Source organism: Columba livia, chromosome 2 (genome assembly GCF_036013475.1).
Source record: "Columba livia isolate bColLiv1 breed racing homer chromosome 2, bColLiv1.pat.W.v2, whole genome shotgun sequence".
Classification (NCBI taxonomy): Eukaryota; Metazoa; Chordata; class Aves; order Columbiformes; family Columbidae; genus Columba; species Columba livia.
In genome coordinates, this window is record NC_088603.1 from 64,342,633 (window position 1) to 64,359,017 (window position 16,385).

Here is a 16,385-nt window from a genome sequence, read left to right on the forward strand (position 1 = left end):
AGAGAAGTATGTATTATTTTGTCATGCCATGTTGCTGTTTGAAACCTGTGTTGATTATTGGTGATATTCAAGAAATTGCCGAGACTTAGAGGGCAAATCTTGATGTGCTGAGCGGAAGAGTGCAATGGGTCTGTTTGGTTGCCAGGTGGCTTTCTTGACCCATGTGGCCAGTTTATGAAGCTTACACTGCACGCCTGAGAGAGTGAGAGAGATCCCCTCCCTCCTTAAATAATGACCGTGACGCTAATGGGATGAAATACTCGTATCGATCAGCCTGGATGTCAGTCCAGCTCTGTCCCATCTCTGTCCCCCTTCCCCGATACGTCACATCTGTGGGCAGAGCAGTCAGAATGTCCTTGGCTCTCAGACCGGCGCAATTAACACCCCAGCACAGAGCTAATGTTTTTATCTCGTGTTCTCAAACTAATTGAAAGGTTTCTAACTCCATGAAGAAAATGAGTTCACTTTCAGTCAAACCCGCACAGTTCCGGGCACGGAGCCCTCAGGGCTCTGTCAGGGCTTTCTTTTCTCTTCTGCCTTCCCTTCCCTTCCCCCCTGCCCGTCCCCTTTCCCTCTCCCTTCCTTCACCCTTCCCTCAAAACCACTTTCCAGGACACAAAACGCAATGGATACAAGTGTTTCTATTTTATTTTATTTTATTTTGTTTTATTTTATTTTAATTTACTTCATTTTATGTTTTTTCGTGTTCTGTTATTCCATGTCATTTCCGTTTCTCACTCTTTTTCAGAGCCAATGCTCACAATCCTTAACACAAGCCCACGTGTAGCCAGGAGCAGGCTGATGCATTCTTCAGTTTAGCTTGAACAAACAGCCCTTGCGGGCTGGCAAAGGCAAGTCCCAGAGCTGCAGAGAGCAGCAGCAGGAATGGAGGCCAAGCTTTGCCAGGTTCCTGAAGAGGGAGAACCTTGAGAATGAGGCGCGGGACTGACCATGCACCAAAGAAGAGGTATGTGGTACTGTGGGATCTTTTCCAAAGCATCACATGTAGCGATGGCGAGCAGATGTTTTGCCTTGCACACCTTGTTTGGCTGCTGTGCTTCTTGGGCAGGGTGCACGAGAAGCGCTCTGGTCCCTGCCAGGCGCTGGTGTTGCCCGCAGGGAGAGGTGCCGAGCGGCAGCTGCGAATCCTTCCTGTTCCTGACAGGACACCAGTGGCTGCTCCAAAGCACTGGGTCCCCATGCAACATCTCTGCGTGCTGCTTCCTACATCTGCCTTCTTGGTCTGTAACTTGCTTGGGTTTTGCTTGTTTCTTTCTACCTTGTTTGGTGTTCTGTTTCTGTTGTTGATGTTGTTTCCATTGTTGTTTTGGTTTTGTTGGGTTTTTCTAAGTTGGTTTCATTTGGTTGGTTTAGGTCAGTTTATACGTTTTTAAGTTTGGTTGAGGTAGGGGGTCTTAGATTGCTTGTTTCAGGTTTGATGGTTGAGCTTGGTTTCGGTTGGTTAGTTTAGGTGGGTTGGTTTAGGCTGTGTGATGTGATTTTCTTACCGCTGATCTATGTTGTTTAGCTTTGGAGGTTTACTTTTCTTGGTTTTGCTGGGTTCTTTGGTTGGTGCTGTTTTCTGACGCTTCTTTAGCACTGGTTGCGTTAGTTTGGTTGAGGTTTCTGGTTTTACGAGCTTGGTTCAGTTTGTTGCGGTCGTTTGAGGTTGGTTTGAGGCAGGTTCTTTGAGGGTGGTTGTGAGAGGCTGGTTGTCGAAGGCTGGTGGGTTCAGGTTGCTTGATGTAGGTGATTTTTGGTTGAAGGTGTCTTCCGTTGGTTGTTGTAGGTGGCGTATCTGAAGCTGTTTTCGTTGAGGCCGTTTTCAGTAGTTTGGTTTAGGTTTGTTTAGATGATTTTAAGTTGGTTGGTTATTTTAGGTTGTTTGTTTTCAGTAGGCAGTTTAGGTGGGTTGGTGGGTGTCTGTGTTTTCAGGTAGGTTGGTTTCGGCAGGTTTGGTTTACATTGTTTAGGTTGCCTGAAGGGTTTCTGTTGAGGTTGGTTCAGGTTGTTTGGTTTAGGTTGGTTTAGTTCCTTTTTGGTAGGTTGTTTTAGGCAGTGTTTTTTACGTTGCATGTTTGAAGATGGGTTCCTTCAGGTTGGGGTGGTTTAGATTGGTTGTTGAGGGTGCTTTAGGTGCTTTGGTTAGATTTACATGGTGTTTTGTTGGTTTTAGGTTGTGTCTGGATGATTTGGATGTGACTGCAATCTCGCTGGGACATGCGTCCCCCCACTAATCACCAGGCTCGATGGGGCTGTTTGTGCTGTCTCAGCAGATGTCCCCGTCCTCCTTCCCTGCTCCACGTGTTTCCCTGCCTTGCTCAAAGAGGACGACCTTCCCCGCTAGAGGCGAACCATTGCTAGGTCAAGGGGATACGGTAGCTGCGCTGTGCTTGAGAACCTCCAAACAAGCTCAGGGTCCATTTGTAGGAGAACCTGGGGTAGTCAAGCTTCCAAGACTGCAGACACATCCAAGTGAGACACTGCATGGGGTAGGGTGGCTGGTGGTTGGAGTTTGGTTGTTGGGGTTTTTTAGGGGGTTTTAGCTTCGTTGTTGAAGTTTAGTTGATTTAGATTGGTTTTTAGCTTGGCGATTGTAGGCTGGTTTCAGTGGTTCTATTTAGCTTTGGGTTGTTTGCTTGAGGTCATTTTGGTCAGGTTGTGTCATTCGATTTCCTGTTTTTGAGGTTGGTTTAGATGGGTTGCTTTAGGTAGTTTTATCCTTTATCAGATTGTTTTGAAGTTGTTTGAGGTTGTTTAATGGTTGTTTTAGGTTAAGATTGGTTGGTTTGGGTTTGTTTAGCTTGTTTGGTTACAGGTTGCTTGAGGTTGGCTGAGAAATGCCGGTTTATGTAGTTTTAGATTGTTTTAGGTAGGATTTTTTAGATCATTTGGTTTGGGTAGGATTGTTTTAGGGTGTTTAGGTTGGTTTCTTTTGTTTGGTTTAGGTTGGTTTAGGTAATTTGTCGTAGATTGTTTAAGGTTCTGCTTAGGTTGTAGGTGGCTGATTGAAGTTTTTGAAGGCAGACTGGTTTAGGTTGTTTAAGGTTGGTTTAGGTGAGTTGTTCTGTGCTGGTTTAGGTAGGCTGTTCTAGCTAAGTTTAGGGCCAACTGGTGGAGCAGCAGGCGCCCAGCCCAAATGGCCCAAAGAAGCCGTGGGAAGGGGCCGTGCTCAGCGCTGCAGAGGAAGGCAAAAAGCCTTCCTCCCCCCAGCTGCGGGGCACGAGAGGCCATCTTCCTGGTGCTTGAGCAGCGGGCAGGAACCGAGCCAAAAGGGCCCAGAGGAGCTCTGCAAAGTGGTCGTGCTCAGTGCTGCAGAGGAAGGCAAAAAACCCCCGGGGACCAGTGCCAATCTGCCCCGGGGGAAAAAATTCCTTCCTGACCCCAGTGCTGGCGATCGGCTGTTCCCTGAGCATGTGAGCCAGACCTGGCTCCTCATCCCACAGGCTGCTCACGCCCCCCAGGACCTGCCCAAGCCCTAGCCTATCTTACCCTGTCCTACCTCGAGCCGGAGCCATCTCCCGGACTTCCGAGAGTGCCCAAATGCCTCTGAGCTGATGGTCCTTGGGGGCAAGACTCCTTCCTGTGCCTGGTGGGACACCAGTGGGTGTTGCAAGCACAGAAGAAATGCCCTTTGTCTCTCCACTGCTATCCAGCTCAAAAGGATTTCCATCCGTGAGCTGAGCTTGGAAGGTGGCCCTGCCCGCAGATCACCTTGCAGTGGAGAACCTCCAGCAGCCTCATGCAAGCTCTTCCTCCCTCAGCCCCTGCCCTGTGATTCCACCAGCTCCTCAAGTGCTTCCTGTGGGATGTGTTGCGGCTGCCCCCGGGCCAGCTCTGGCAGTGGACACGGGACCCGGCTGCTCCTTTTGGTCCTGCTCGGGGCATTGTGAGCGCTGCATTGCCGGGTGCTGGCATTGTGACACGGGGGTGACAGAGCCACGCGTGTGCAGTCCCGCCCACCCCAACTCCGCCCAGCACCTTTGGGAGGAAGCCTTTGGGGTGCTGGCCCCAAATCAGTCCCTGTCATCTACAAGACAGGGGAGTAATCAACCTAACCGTGTCCCTCTTTTGCCAAAACACAGTGTGGATTTGTTGCCAGTCCAGCCTTACTTCCAGTACTTCTTCCTACAGCCCCGTTACGAATTCCTGCCCAAACCTGGGAAGAAGAAACAAAATGCCAGAGATTACTGAATGCACCAAGAAGACACAACAGAGATGACGGAGGAAAACAGCAAGAGGGGAAGGAGAGGAGGAGCAGAGGACACGTAAGCAAACAAGATCCTTGAATCTCACCCCATCCGAGGAGTGATAGAAGGGTTCCCAAAGACCAGGCTCTGAATCAAAAGCATACCTCGTCAGCTTCTGTCTCCAAGTCTCTCATTTGCTGCTCAGCCTCAGGTCTGCTCTGACAGTAGGCCACACTTCTCTGCCTCATTTCAGCATCTGGATGCTTCAGAAGAAATGTGTGAGCTGCTGCAATAGCCTTTGCAAGGTTGTGAGCCTAAACAGGGATGGGAAAAAGCGGAAGGGGGGGAAAAGGGTTAATGGGGGAAAAAAAAATCAAAGTTTCCCAGTTTTTTCAACAAATCGATTATTGCTGCAGATAGCATAGGTGACGACTTGAAGTTAACAGAAGAGCATTTTTCCCCTCCACTTGCCCTGTTCATGAAGCTGACAAGGCAGAAGCATATACTGTTGCTCCTGTGTGGGATTAGTCTCACAGCAATTACTGAGGCCAGCCTGTGACTGCTGACCAGGAGCCATCACTGCCCGTGTTTACACGGCGTTCGTGTCACTTCTTGGCCCAGCAGCACGCAAGACAATATCCCAAGAACGTATCTGCCTGATGGTGTTACAGAGTTCGAGCAAACGGCAGGGACCTGTGTGTGATCTGCCGCAACAGCTTTTGGAAGGTCGTGAGCCTAAACAGGGGTGGGAAGAAGAGGAAAGGGGAAAGAAAAAGTTAACTGGGAAAAAAAATCCACGTTTCCCACTTTCTGTCAACGAACTTTCCTGCAGCCTCTCTATTCCCCAGCTGACATCTAGGGAAGCCACAGTCTCAGCAGATACAATGTTACACTAGAACTGATACAAATCTTTCCTGGTTTTTTACTAGAGGAGCATGTTTTACTAGGAGCGTGTTACTTTTAATGCCAAAATCGATTATTGTAGCAGATCGCATCATAATGATTGTAAGTTCAAAAGACGACTTTTTCTCCCTTCCTCCCGTACTGCATTTCTAGTATTTACAGAGGGAGAGAGAAAGGAAAAGGCTGAAGTATTTGTAAAATGTTAAGAAACTTTTCCTTTTTTCAGGCAAGGTGCAGGTCCCACGGTGTCCTTTGGTCTCCGACGTTCTCCAGTGGCGTCCTGTGGTTTCCAGCGGCCTTCTTCGGTCTCCCACGGTCTCCAGCGGGCTTCTCTGTGCCTGCATTTATAGCTGTTATTGTCTATATGTACATATTTTTCTAAACTATATTGTCCATAGACACACATATAGGGAGAAGGAGAGAGAAAACCAAAGTCTTAATTGTTTGCTGAAATGTGAAAACCTTCTTCCTTTTTAAACCAAGACACAGAGCCAATGGTGTCCTGTGGTTTCTAGCGGTGTCCTTCGGTCTCCGGACGGTCTCCTGCAATCTCCAGCAATCTCCGGTGGTCTCCTGTGGGCTTCCGTGTGCACACATTTATCGATTTAATTTTCTATTTTTACATGTCTTTATAAACTATACAGTCTGCATACACATATATAGGGAGAAGGAGAGAAAATTTGCCTCCGTTTTTAACGCAAACATTTGTCCAAAGGTGTAAGAACCATGTCTTTGAATTCCCACAATTCCTTCCAACAGACGTTTTATTTACTTCAAAAGAACCACCCTCAGAGGAGGAATCCCGCCACGGCACTATGGGACGAGGAGCAGGAACAGAGGTAACATAGGACCCATCTCAAGTTTGTTTCCACAACTCTCCCCAGGCACAGGATGTTTCGGAAAGATGGACCCAATTGGAAATCACTCTGCGTGTGAAATTGGGACCGTGTTTTTGAAACACGCTGTAGTATTGCTGGAGACACATCCCCTGGTCCCTCTGCTTCCAAATTTGCACGAAGCCTTGTATCAAGTCCCAAGCTCCATTCAAGAGAGTCTGGTTAGGCACTGGCAAAAACAGTGAAGAAAGGAAAACGAATATCCAAAAAATCCCCAAACGTATGCATATGACCAACCATACATCAGTAAAAAGAAATCAATAATTCAATAAAGAACACTGATAGTCAACAGAAAACGAAGGGACAATCCACCGGGTGCTGATCCAGTGCTCTTTCCCGTGCTGTACTCTTTGCATTTCATTAGTGGCTTCGCGGTTGTTCCTGTCACCTGCCTGCGCTGACTGGCACAGTCCCTGTCACTGCCCCAGCTGGCACTTCATCCCCCTCTGCTGCCGGATGGCACAGCAGCCCTGCAGCTCCGCAGCGAGTCAAGCCCAGCGTTGCATCTCCCTGCCCTGGTCACGGCGAAGTGCTCCTGTGCCCAGCCCGGCAGGGCAGCGGCATCAGGTGGTTGCAAAGGTTGCATTTCGCTCCAGGAGCCGAAAGCCGAGTTGTTGGGAGTGACCTGGGAACTCGGCTCGTTTGAGAGCCCAGCCTGCAGCCCCGGGACAGCAGCAGCTGTCTGTCCCTCCTCTGAGAGGCGGGGGCGTTTCTGGAGGGAGCGTCACCCTCCGAGGCAGAGGACAGAGCTTATGAAGGCTCGGTGCTTCTGGACTCTGACCCACCACAGGACGTGCAATGGCCGTGGAAGTGGAAACACCGATTTTCTTTAGTGCTGTAGTGTGGAGAATGCAAAACGTGTTTGAAGAGACAGTGCTTTTTTGGCTCCAAGCCAATTCTAGGGATGTTCAAGCGTTTCCGGAAACGGGTGTTCTTGCCACAACCTTCTTGTGAGTTAATGAGAAAATAGGGTGGGAAAAAAATCAGCACATCAAGTAGCTGTGACACACAGCACGGAAAAGTCTCCACCGGCCACTCCACGCACAAGAAAAAGCCCGATGGAAGGGCGGGGTGGCACATCGGGGCCACCGGGCTGTCGGCAGCGGTTGTAGCGGCGGCAGCTCCAGGGGGCTGCCCGGCTGGAGAAGAAGGGACAGGGGGCGGGAAGAGTTTTTCCTCCAACTCTCTCTCGGGAGCAGCCAAACCGCGCGACTCCCGCTCGTTCCCGCCTTTACCGGAACACGGGGCGGGGCCGAGGAGCGACGGCTCCGCCATCCGCTCGTCGGGGCTGCTGGGTCGGTCTTTGCGGGAGGCGGCTCTCCCGGTGCCCGGGCTGGGCTGCGCTGGGGTCCGTCTTGTGCCCGGCGGGCGGGCGGGCGGGCGGGGAGGGCGAGGCCGCTTGTGGGCACGCGTGGGTGGCGGGGCCGGCGCCGCCGCTTGGCGGGCAGCTGGAGCGGGGGCAGCGGGTGTGTCCGCCGGGTCCGGCGGTGTCGGCCGGTACGGGAAAATCCCGTAGAAGATGGTTCAGACTTGTGAGTATTATTTCTGCTTGTTGTTGCTGTTTAATGTTTTGTTTGCTGAGGGAAAACTTGCTGTAAGATCTGTGAGCAAAACGTGTTTTTGGAATATTTGCCAGCTGAGTGGTGTCTCCCTTGGACTTCATCTCTAGGGGGTGATCGGTTCAGGGCAGCCATACCCTTCTCCCCCCTCCCGTCTCGCACCTCCCTCCCCCCCCGTCCACCCTCCCTCCCCGTCTCCTCCCCTCCCGCCTCTCCCATACTCCCGCCTCGCCCCGTCTCCCCCCTCCCCGTCTCCCCCCCTCCCGCCTCTCCCCGTCTCCCTCTCTCCCGCCTCTCCGTTCCCCGCCCCTCCCGTCCACCCCCCGGTCCCGCATCTACCATCCCCCCCCGTCCGGTTCCCCCCCGCCCCGCCTCTACCCCCCGTCCCGCTTCCCCTCACCGTATCTCCCCCGTCCCGCCTCCTTCCCGCCTCCTTCCCCCCCCCGTCCCGCCTCCTTCCCGCCTCCTTCCCCCCCCCGTCCCGCCTCCTTCCCGCCTCCTTCCCCACCCTGTCCCGCCTCCTTCCCCCCCCCGCCGTCCCGCCTCCTTCCCCCCCCCGCCGTCCCGCCTCCTTCCCCCCCCCCGCCGTCCCGCCTCCTTCCCCCCCCCGCCGTCCCGCCTCCTTCCCACCCCCGCCGTCCCGCCTCCTTCCCCCCCCCGCCGTCCCGCCTCCTTCCCCCCCCCGCCGTCCCGCCTCCTTCCCCCCCCCGCCGTCCCGCCTCCTTCCCCCCCCCGCCGTCCCGCTTCCCCAACGTCCACCCGACTCTCCCTGACTCCCCGCTTTCCCGACTCCAAAACACTTTCAAGGACACAAAACACAAGGCATACAAGTGTTTAGTTTCAGTTTATTTTAGCTTCTTGAAGGCTGGTTAGTTCCTTGCACTTCTTTACGGTTGGTTTCTGTGAGTAGGTCTATGCTGCTTTGGATAGGCTGTTCTAGCTAAGTTTAGGGCCACCTCGTGGAGCAGCAGGCGCCCAGCCCAAATGGCCCAAAGAAGCCGTGGCAAGGGGCCGTGCTCAGCGCTGCAGAGGAAGGCAAAAAAGCCTTCCTCCCCCCAGCTGCGGGGCACGAGAGGCCATCTTCCTGGTGCTTGAGCAGCAGGCAGGAACCGAGCCAAAAGGGCCCAGAGGAGCTCTGCAAAGTGGTCGTGCTCAGCGCTGCAGAGGAAGGCAAAAAACCCCCGGGGACCAGTGCCAATCTGCCCCGGGGGAAAAAATTCCTTCCTGACCCCAGTGCTGGCGATCGGCTGTTCCCTGAGCATGTGAGCCAGACCTGGCTCCTCGTCCCATGCACAGGCTGCTCACGCCCCCCAGGACCTGCCCAAGCCCTAGCCTATCCTACCCTGTCCTACCTTGAGCCGGAGCCATCTCCCGGACTGCCGAGAGTGCCCAAATGCCTCTGACCTTCAAACACTCCTTCCGGTAGTCCTGTCAAGAATTCCTGACCGAGCCTGGGAAAAAAACCAAAATGCCAGAGATGAGAATTACTGAATGCAACAAGAAGACACAACAGAGATGACGGAGGAAAACAGCAAGAGGGGAGGGAGAGGAGGAGCAGAGAACACCTAAGTAAAGGAGACCCTTGCATCTCACCCAATCAGAGGAGTAAGAGAAGGGTTCCAAAAGACCAGGCTCTGAATAACAAGCATACCTCGTCAGGTTTTGTCTCCAAGTCTCCACACTTCTCCTTTCATAAGGCAAGGTGCAGATCCCACGGTGTCCTTCTGTCCCCGACGGTCTCTGGCGGTCTCCAGCGGGCTTCTGTGCACACACACATCCACCTAGCTTTTATTTTCTATATCTACATATTTCTATTAACTCTATAGTCTGCATACAGGGAGAAGGAAAGGAAAAGTCTGAATGATTTGTGCAATGTGAAAACCTTTTGCCTTGAAGGCAAGCTCCAGCGCTGTCCTCGGGTGTCCTGGCGTCTGTGGCGCTGTCCCCCGCTGTGTGGTGGCTCCTGAGGACTCCTCCCGGTGCTCTGGGGCTGCCGAGCAGAAGATGGCAGCGACCCTCCTCGCCTCTTCCCCAGGCCCCAGGGCAGAGGAGATGCCCCGGCATGAGGGCCGGGGGTGCGGGCTGGGAAGCCGGGCTCACCTGTGGCTCCAGAGCGGCTGCTGGTCCGGCCCATCCCCCGGAGGTGGCTAGTGGCGGCTGCGGGGCCGGCGCCGCTTGCGGCCAGGCGCCTGTTTGGGGGCTCTGGGAGAGCCCCCGGCCGTCCTGCGGCGCTTAGGGCACTGCGGCGCCGGAGGCGGTCCGGCCATGCTGGTGCTGGGCCCCAGCAGCCCTGCCTGAGGCGGATCCACCTCCATCGCCTCCTCCTCCTGCCGAGGCGGATCCACCTCCATGGGCTCCGCCTCTTCCCGGGGTGGGTCAATCTCCATGGGCTCCTCCTGCCTGTGGGCGGTGCTGCTGCTCCCGCCAGGCAGCCGCCGTTTGGGCGGCGGAGCCATCCCAGGGGGTCCCTGAGCCTCCTCTCTCTTCTTCGCGTCGATCCGGCGCTGTCGTCTGCGGCCTCTTCTCTCGGAGCGATGGCGCAGCTGGCACAGCTGTGCTCCAACTGCCATCACAGAGGCTCGTGGCGTCCCCAACGGCCGCTGCGGTGGCCGGCATGGCGGCCCCCGGGGCCACGAGGCCCCATTGCGGGGCCATTTTGCTCTGCAGCCCTGTCAGTGCTTAGATTTGGTTTGCCTCTGCTGGAACCGACTCATCGGCCTTTTGTCTTCAGCAAAGAGCAAGAGCTGCAGATCTTTGGACAAGGTGTCTTAGCAGCACGACCAACCCGGTCGCTGTATTGCAGAATTGTACTATGCTGAGGGATTCTGATCTTTCTTTAGTGCTGTAGTGTGAAGAATGCAAAACGTGTTTGAAGAGACAGGGCTTTTGTGGCTCCAAGCCACTTCTATGGATGGTCAAGCGTTTCCAGAAATCCTTCTTGCAACAGCCCTCTTGTGAGTCACAGACTTGTGAGTATTATTTCTGCTTGTTGCTGCTGTTTAATCTTTTGTTTGCCGAGGGAAAACTTGCTGTAAGATCTGTGAGCAAAACGTGTTTTTGGAATATTTGCCGGCTGAGTGGTGTCTCCCTCGGGCTTCATCTCTAGGGGTGATCGGTTCAGGGCAGCCGTGCCACAGAGTAGCAGTTGCACGACTGATACTTGTAACGGGGTTCCTCGTGGGTAGCCTTTATTTTGCGTGGGTTGCGTGTTGAACTGCTGGGTAGTTAGTTTGGTTTGACATTTCCTGAAGGTCTAGGCAAAGATTTAAAAAAAGGAGCGGACTTAAAGAGAAGTATGTATTATTTTGTCATGCCATGTTGCTATTTGAAACCTGTGTTGATTATTGGTGATATTCAAGAAATTGCCGAGACTTAGAGGGCAAATCTTGATGTGCTGAGCGGAAGAGTGCAATGGGTCTGTTTGGTTGCCAGGTGGCTTTCTTGACCCATGTGGCCAGTTTATGAAGCTTACACTGCACGCCTGAGAGAGTGAGAGAGATCCCCTCCCTCCTTAAATAATGACCGTGACGCTAATGGGATGAAATACTCTTCTCGATCAGCCTGGATGTCAGTCCAGCTCTGTCCCATCTCTGTCCCCCTTCCCCGATACGTCACATCTGTGGGCAGAGCAGTCAGAATGCCCTTGGCTCTCAGACCGGCGCAATTAAAAACATTAGCTCTGTGCTGGGGTGTTATCTCGTGTTTTCAAACTAATTCCAAATAATGACTGTGCGAGCTGTGAAAAAGAAAGGTTTCTCACTCCATGAAGGAAATGAATTCACTTTCAGTCAAACCCACACAATTTCGGGTACGGAGCTCTCAGGGCTCTGTCAGGGCTTTCTTTTCTCTTCTGCCTTCTCTTCCCTTCCCCCCTGCCCGTCCCCTTTCCCTCTCCCTTCCTTCACTCTTCCCTCAAAACCACTTTCCAGGACACAAAACGCAACAGATACAAGTGTGTTTTTTTTTTTTATTTTATTTAATTTTATTTAATTTTATTTTATTTATGTTAATTTACTTCATTTTATGTTTTTTCATGTTCTGTTATTCCATGTCATTTCCGTTTCTCACTCTTTTTCAGAGCCAATGCTCACAATCCTTAACACAAGCCCACGTGTAGCCAGGAGCAGGCTGATGCATTCTTCAGTTTAGCTTGAAGAAACAGCCCTTGCGGGCTGGCAAAGGCAAGTCCCAGAGCTGCAGAGAGCAGCAGCAGGAATGGAGGCCAAGCTTTGCCAGGTTCCTGAAGAGGGAGGACCTTGAGAATGAGGCGCGGGACTGACCATGCACCAAAGAAGAGGTATGTGGTACTGTGGGATCTTTTCCAAAGCATCACATGTAGCGATGGCGAGCAGATGTTTTGCCTTGCACACCTTGTTTGGCTGCTGTGCTTCTTGGGCAGGGTGCACGAGAAGCGCTCTGGTCCCTGCCAGGCGCTGGTGTTGCCCGCAGGGAGAGGTGCCGAGCGGCAGCTGCGAATCCTTCCTGTTCCTGACAGGACACCAGTGGCTGCTCCAAAGCACTGGGTCCCCATGCAACATCTCTGCGTGCTGCTTCCTACATCTGCCTTCTTGGTCTGTAACTTGTTTGGGTTTTGCTTGTTTCTTTCTACCTTGTTTGGTGTTCTGTTTTTGTTGTTGATGTTGTTTCCATTGTTGTTTTGGTTTTGTTGGGTTTTGCTAAGTTGGTTTCATTTGGTTGGTTTAGGTCAGTTAATACGAGTTGGTTTTGGTAGGCTTTTTGAGACTGGTTGTTTGACACCGTATGACGTTGTTGGTAGGTTGTGTGTTGGTAGGTCACTGAAGGCCGGTTGTTTTAGGTTAAGGTTTGTTAAGTTTGGTTCAGGTTGGCGGTCTTAGATTGCTTGTTTCAGGTTTGATGGTTGAGCTTGGTTTCGGTTGGTTAGTTTAGGTGGGTTGGTTTAGGCTGTGTGATGTGATTTTCTTACCGCTGATGTGTGTTGTTTAGCTTCGGAGGTTTATTTTTCTTGGTTTTGCTGGGTTCTTTGGTTGGTGCTGTTTTCTGGTGCTTCTTTAGCACTGGTTGCGTTAGTTTGGTTGAGGTTTCTGGTTTTACGAGCTTTGTTCAGCTTGTTGCGGTCGTTTGAGGTTGGTTTGAGGCAGGTTCTTTGAGGGTGATTGTGAGAGGCTGGTTGTCGAAGGCTGGTGGGTTCAGGTTGCTTGATGTAGGTGATTTTTGGTTGAAGGTGTCTTCCGTTGGTTGTTGTAGGTGGCGTATGTGAAGCTGTTTTCGTTGAGGCCGTTTTCAGTAGTTTGGTTTAGGTTTGTTCAGATGACTTTAAGTTGAGACATGGTCGGCTGGTTGGTTATTTTAGGTTGTTTGTTTTCAGTAGGCAGTTTAGGTGGGTTGGTGGGTGTCTGTGTTTTGAGGTAGGTTGGTTTCGGCAGGTTTGGTTTACACTGTTTAAGTTGTTTGAAGGGTTTCTGTTGAGGTTGGTTCAGGTTGTTTGGTTTAGGTTGGTTTATTTCCTTTTTGGTAGGTTGTTTTAGGCAGTGTTATTTATGTTGCATGTTTTGAAGGTGGGTTCCTTCAGGTTGGGGTGGTTTAGATTGGTTGTTGAGGGTGCTATAGGTGCTTTGGTTAGATTTACATGGTGTTTTGTTGGTTTTAGGTTGTGTCTGGATGATTTGGATGTGACTGCAATCTCGCTGGGACATGCGTCCCCCCACTAATCACCAGGCTCGATGGGGCTGTTTGTGCTGTCTCAGCAGATGTCCCCGTCCTCCTTCCCTGCTCCACGTGTTTCCCTGCCTTGCTCAAAGAGGACGACCTTCCCCGCTAGAGGCGAACCATTGCTAGGTCAAGGGGATACGGTAGCTGCGCTGTGCTAGAGAACCTCCAAACAAGCTCGGGGTCCATTTGTAGGAGAACCTGGGGTAGTCAAGCTTCCAAGACTGCAGACACATCCAAGTGAGACACTGCATGGGGTAGGGTGGCTGGTGGTTGGAGTTTGGTTGTTGAGGTTTTTTAGGGGGTTTTAGCTTAGTTGTTGAAGTTTAGTTGATTTAGATTGGGTTTGAGCTTGGCGATTGTAGGATGGTTTCAGTGGTTCTATTTGGCTTTGGGTTGTTTGCTTGAGGTCATTTTGGTCAGGTGATGTCTTTTGGTTTCCTATTTTCGAGGTTGGTTTAGATGGGTTGTTTTAGGTAGTTTTATCCTTTATCAGATTGTTTTGAAGTTGTTTGAGATTGTTTAATGGTTGTTTTAGGTTAAGATTGGTTGGTTTTGGTTTGTTTAGCTTGTTTGGTTACAGGTTGCTTAAGGTTGGCTGAGAAATGCCAGTTTATGTAGTTTTAGATTGTTTTAGGTAGGATTTTTTAGATCATTTGGTTTTGGGTAGGTTTGTTTTAGGGTGTTTTGGTTGGTTTCTTTTGTTTGGTTTAGGTAATTTGTTGTAGATTGTTTAAGGTTCTGCTTAGGTTGTTGGTGGCTGATTGAAGTTTTTTAAGGCAGACTGGTTTAGGTTGTTTAAGATTGGTTTAGGTGAGTTGTTCTGTGCTGATTCAGGTAGGCTGTTCTAGCTAAGTTTAGGGCCACCTCGTGGAGCAGCAGGCGCCCAGCCCAAATGGCCCAAAGAAGCCGTGGCAAGGGGCCGTGCTCAGCGCTGCAGAGGAAAGCAAAAAACCCCCGGAGACGCTTGCTGTCCCACCTGGGGGGGAAAAAAAGCCTTCCTCCCCCCAGCTGCGGGGCACGAGAGGCCATCTTCCTGGTGCTTGAGCAGCAGGCAGGAACCGAGCCAAAAGGGCCCAGAGGAGCTGTGCAAAGTGGTCATGCTCAGTGCTGCAGAGGAAGGCAAAAAACCCCCGGGGACCAGTGCCAATCTGCCCCGGGGGAAAAAATTCCTTCCTGACCCCAGTGCTGGCGATCGGCTGTTCCCTGAGCATGTGAGCCAGACCTGGCTCCTCGTCCCACAGGCTGCTCACGCCTCCCAGGACCTGCCTAAGCCCTAGCCTATCCTACCCTGTCCTACCTTGAGCCGGAGCCATCTCCCGGACTTCCGAGAGTGCCCAAGTGCCTGGTGGGACACCAGTGGGTGTTGCAAGCACAGAAGAAATTCCCTTGGTCTCTCCACCGCTACCCAGTTGAAAAGGATTTCCATCCATGAGCTGAGCTTGGAAGGTGGCCCTGCCAGCAGATCACCTTGCAGTGGAGAACCTCCAGCAGCCTCATGCAAGCTCTTCCTCCCTCAGCCCCTGCCCTGTGATTCCACCAGCTCCTCAAGTGCTTCCTGTGGGATGTGTTGGGGCTGCCCCCGGGCCAGCTCTGGCAGTGGACAGGGGACCCGGCTGCTCCTTTTGGTCCTGCTCGGGGCATTGTGAGCGCTGCATTGCCGGGTGCTGGCATTGTGACACGGGGGTGACAGAGCCACGCGTGTGCAGTCCCGCCCACCCCAACTCCGCCCAGCACCTTTGGGAGGAAGCCTTTGGGGTGCTGGCCCCAAATCAGTCCCTGTCATCTACAAGACAGGGGAGTAATCAACCTAACCGTGTCCCTCTTTTGCCAAAACACAGTGTGGATTTGTTGCCAGTCCAGCCTTACTTCCAGTACTTCTTCCTGCAGCCCTGTTACGAATTCCTGACCAAACCTGGGAAGAAGAAACAAAATGCCAGAGATGAGATTACTGAATGCAACAAGAAGACACAACAGAGATGACGGAGGAAAACAGCAAGAGGGGAAGGAGAGGAGGAGCAGAGGACATGTAAGCAAACAAGATCCTTGAATCTCACCCCATCCGAGGAGTGATAGAAGGGTTCCCAAAGACCAGGCTCTGAATCAAAAGCATACCTCGTCAGCTTCTCTCTCCACGTCTCTAATTTGCTGCTCGGCCTCAGGTCTGCTCTGACAGTAGGCCACATTTCTCTGCCTCATTTCAGCATCTGGATGCTTCAGAAGAAATGTGTGAGCTGCTGCAATAGCCTTTGCAAGGTTATGAGCCTGAAGAGGGATGGGAAAAAGAGGAAGAGGGGGAAAAGGGTTAACGGGGGAAAAAAAAAATCAAAGTTTCCCAGTTTTTGTCGACAAATTTTCCTGCAGCTTCTAGATTCCCAGCTTACTTGTACTGAAGCCACGGTCTCGGCAGATACAATTGTACACTAGATCTGATACAATTCTTCTCAGTTTTACTAACAGATGCATAATGAGGAAATTCTTTTTAATGTTAAAATCTGTTATTGGTGCAGATAGCATAGGTGATGACTTGAAGTTAACAGAAGAGCATTTTTCCCCTGCACCTGACCTGTTCATAAAAAGAAGTGTTTCCACCTAATTGTAATGATACGGAAGCTACAGAAGAGGAAAAAACAGTAAAACCATAGCTCCTTCCTCAATGTAGTAAAAAAATCCTTTTAGATTTTCTGAAACTAAAAGTGAAATCTAGCAGGTTTTATAAATTTTTGCTTTTCTGGAACATAATATTTTGTTTTTCTATTTTTTTTTAAATATAATTTAAGTTCTCTTTAGTACCATGGAGTACTAAATCAGAAAATCCCTCAAATCATGTCTTAAGAAATAACAGTGTTGGATGTTTCATAAAACAACCATCAGTGCAATTTATTATCATATTTCTAAGTTTAAGATGGCTCCATGAAACGACAAGTGAAGTAGGTTATATTTTCCACAAGTTACAATGTTATATACAAAGCATTACTGCAGAGCAACTGTTTATAGTTGGGCTTTTTAAGAGTAGTTTGGTTATGTACTATACTCTTACATCAGCCTCAGTAAGTTTCCCCTAATTGGCTTAGCAGCTTATGTTTCAAACTTTTATGATGTGATAATTATATTAGCTATCCCTCCTAGCGTTATTTCCTGTGTTCCTT

General features: G+C 51.1%; 2 long non-coding RNA genes across 8 annotated transcripts in view; one reads left to right on the top strand and one right to left on the bottom strand.

The window, feature by feature from the left end:
• Positions 1 to 16,385, top strand: part of LOC135578793 (uncharacterized) — a 78,833-nt gene that overhangs the window by 59,656 nt on the left and 2,792 nt on the right. For 4 of the 7 annotated variants that reach the window (XR_010470893.1, XR_010470894.1, XR_010470892.1 and 1 more), the window contains 2 exons: positions 749 to 7,521; positions 11,627 to 15,265. This is a non-coding gene — a long non-coding RNA (uncharacterized LOC135578793). The remainder of the gene's footprint in view (positions 1 to 748; positions 7,522 to 11,626; positions 15,266 to 16,385) is intronic. The other 3 variants (XR_010470896.1, XR_010470895.1, XR_010470897.1) reach the window with 3 other exon arrangements.
• LOC135578803 (uncharacterized) lies at positions 8,374 to 10,950 on the bottom strand. Its single transcript, XR_010470919.1, has 3 exons — positions 9,431 to 10,950; positions 9,200 to 9,309; positions 8,374 to 8,999 (listed from the first exon to the last, which is right to left on the bottom strand). It is a non-coding gene; the product is annotated as an uncharacterized LOC135578803 (long non-coding RNA).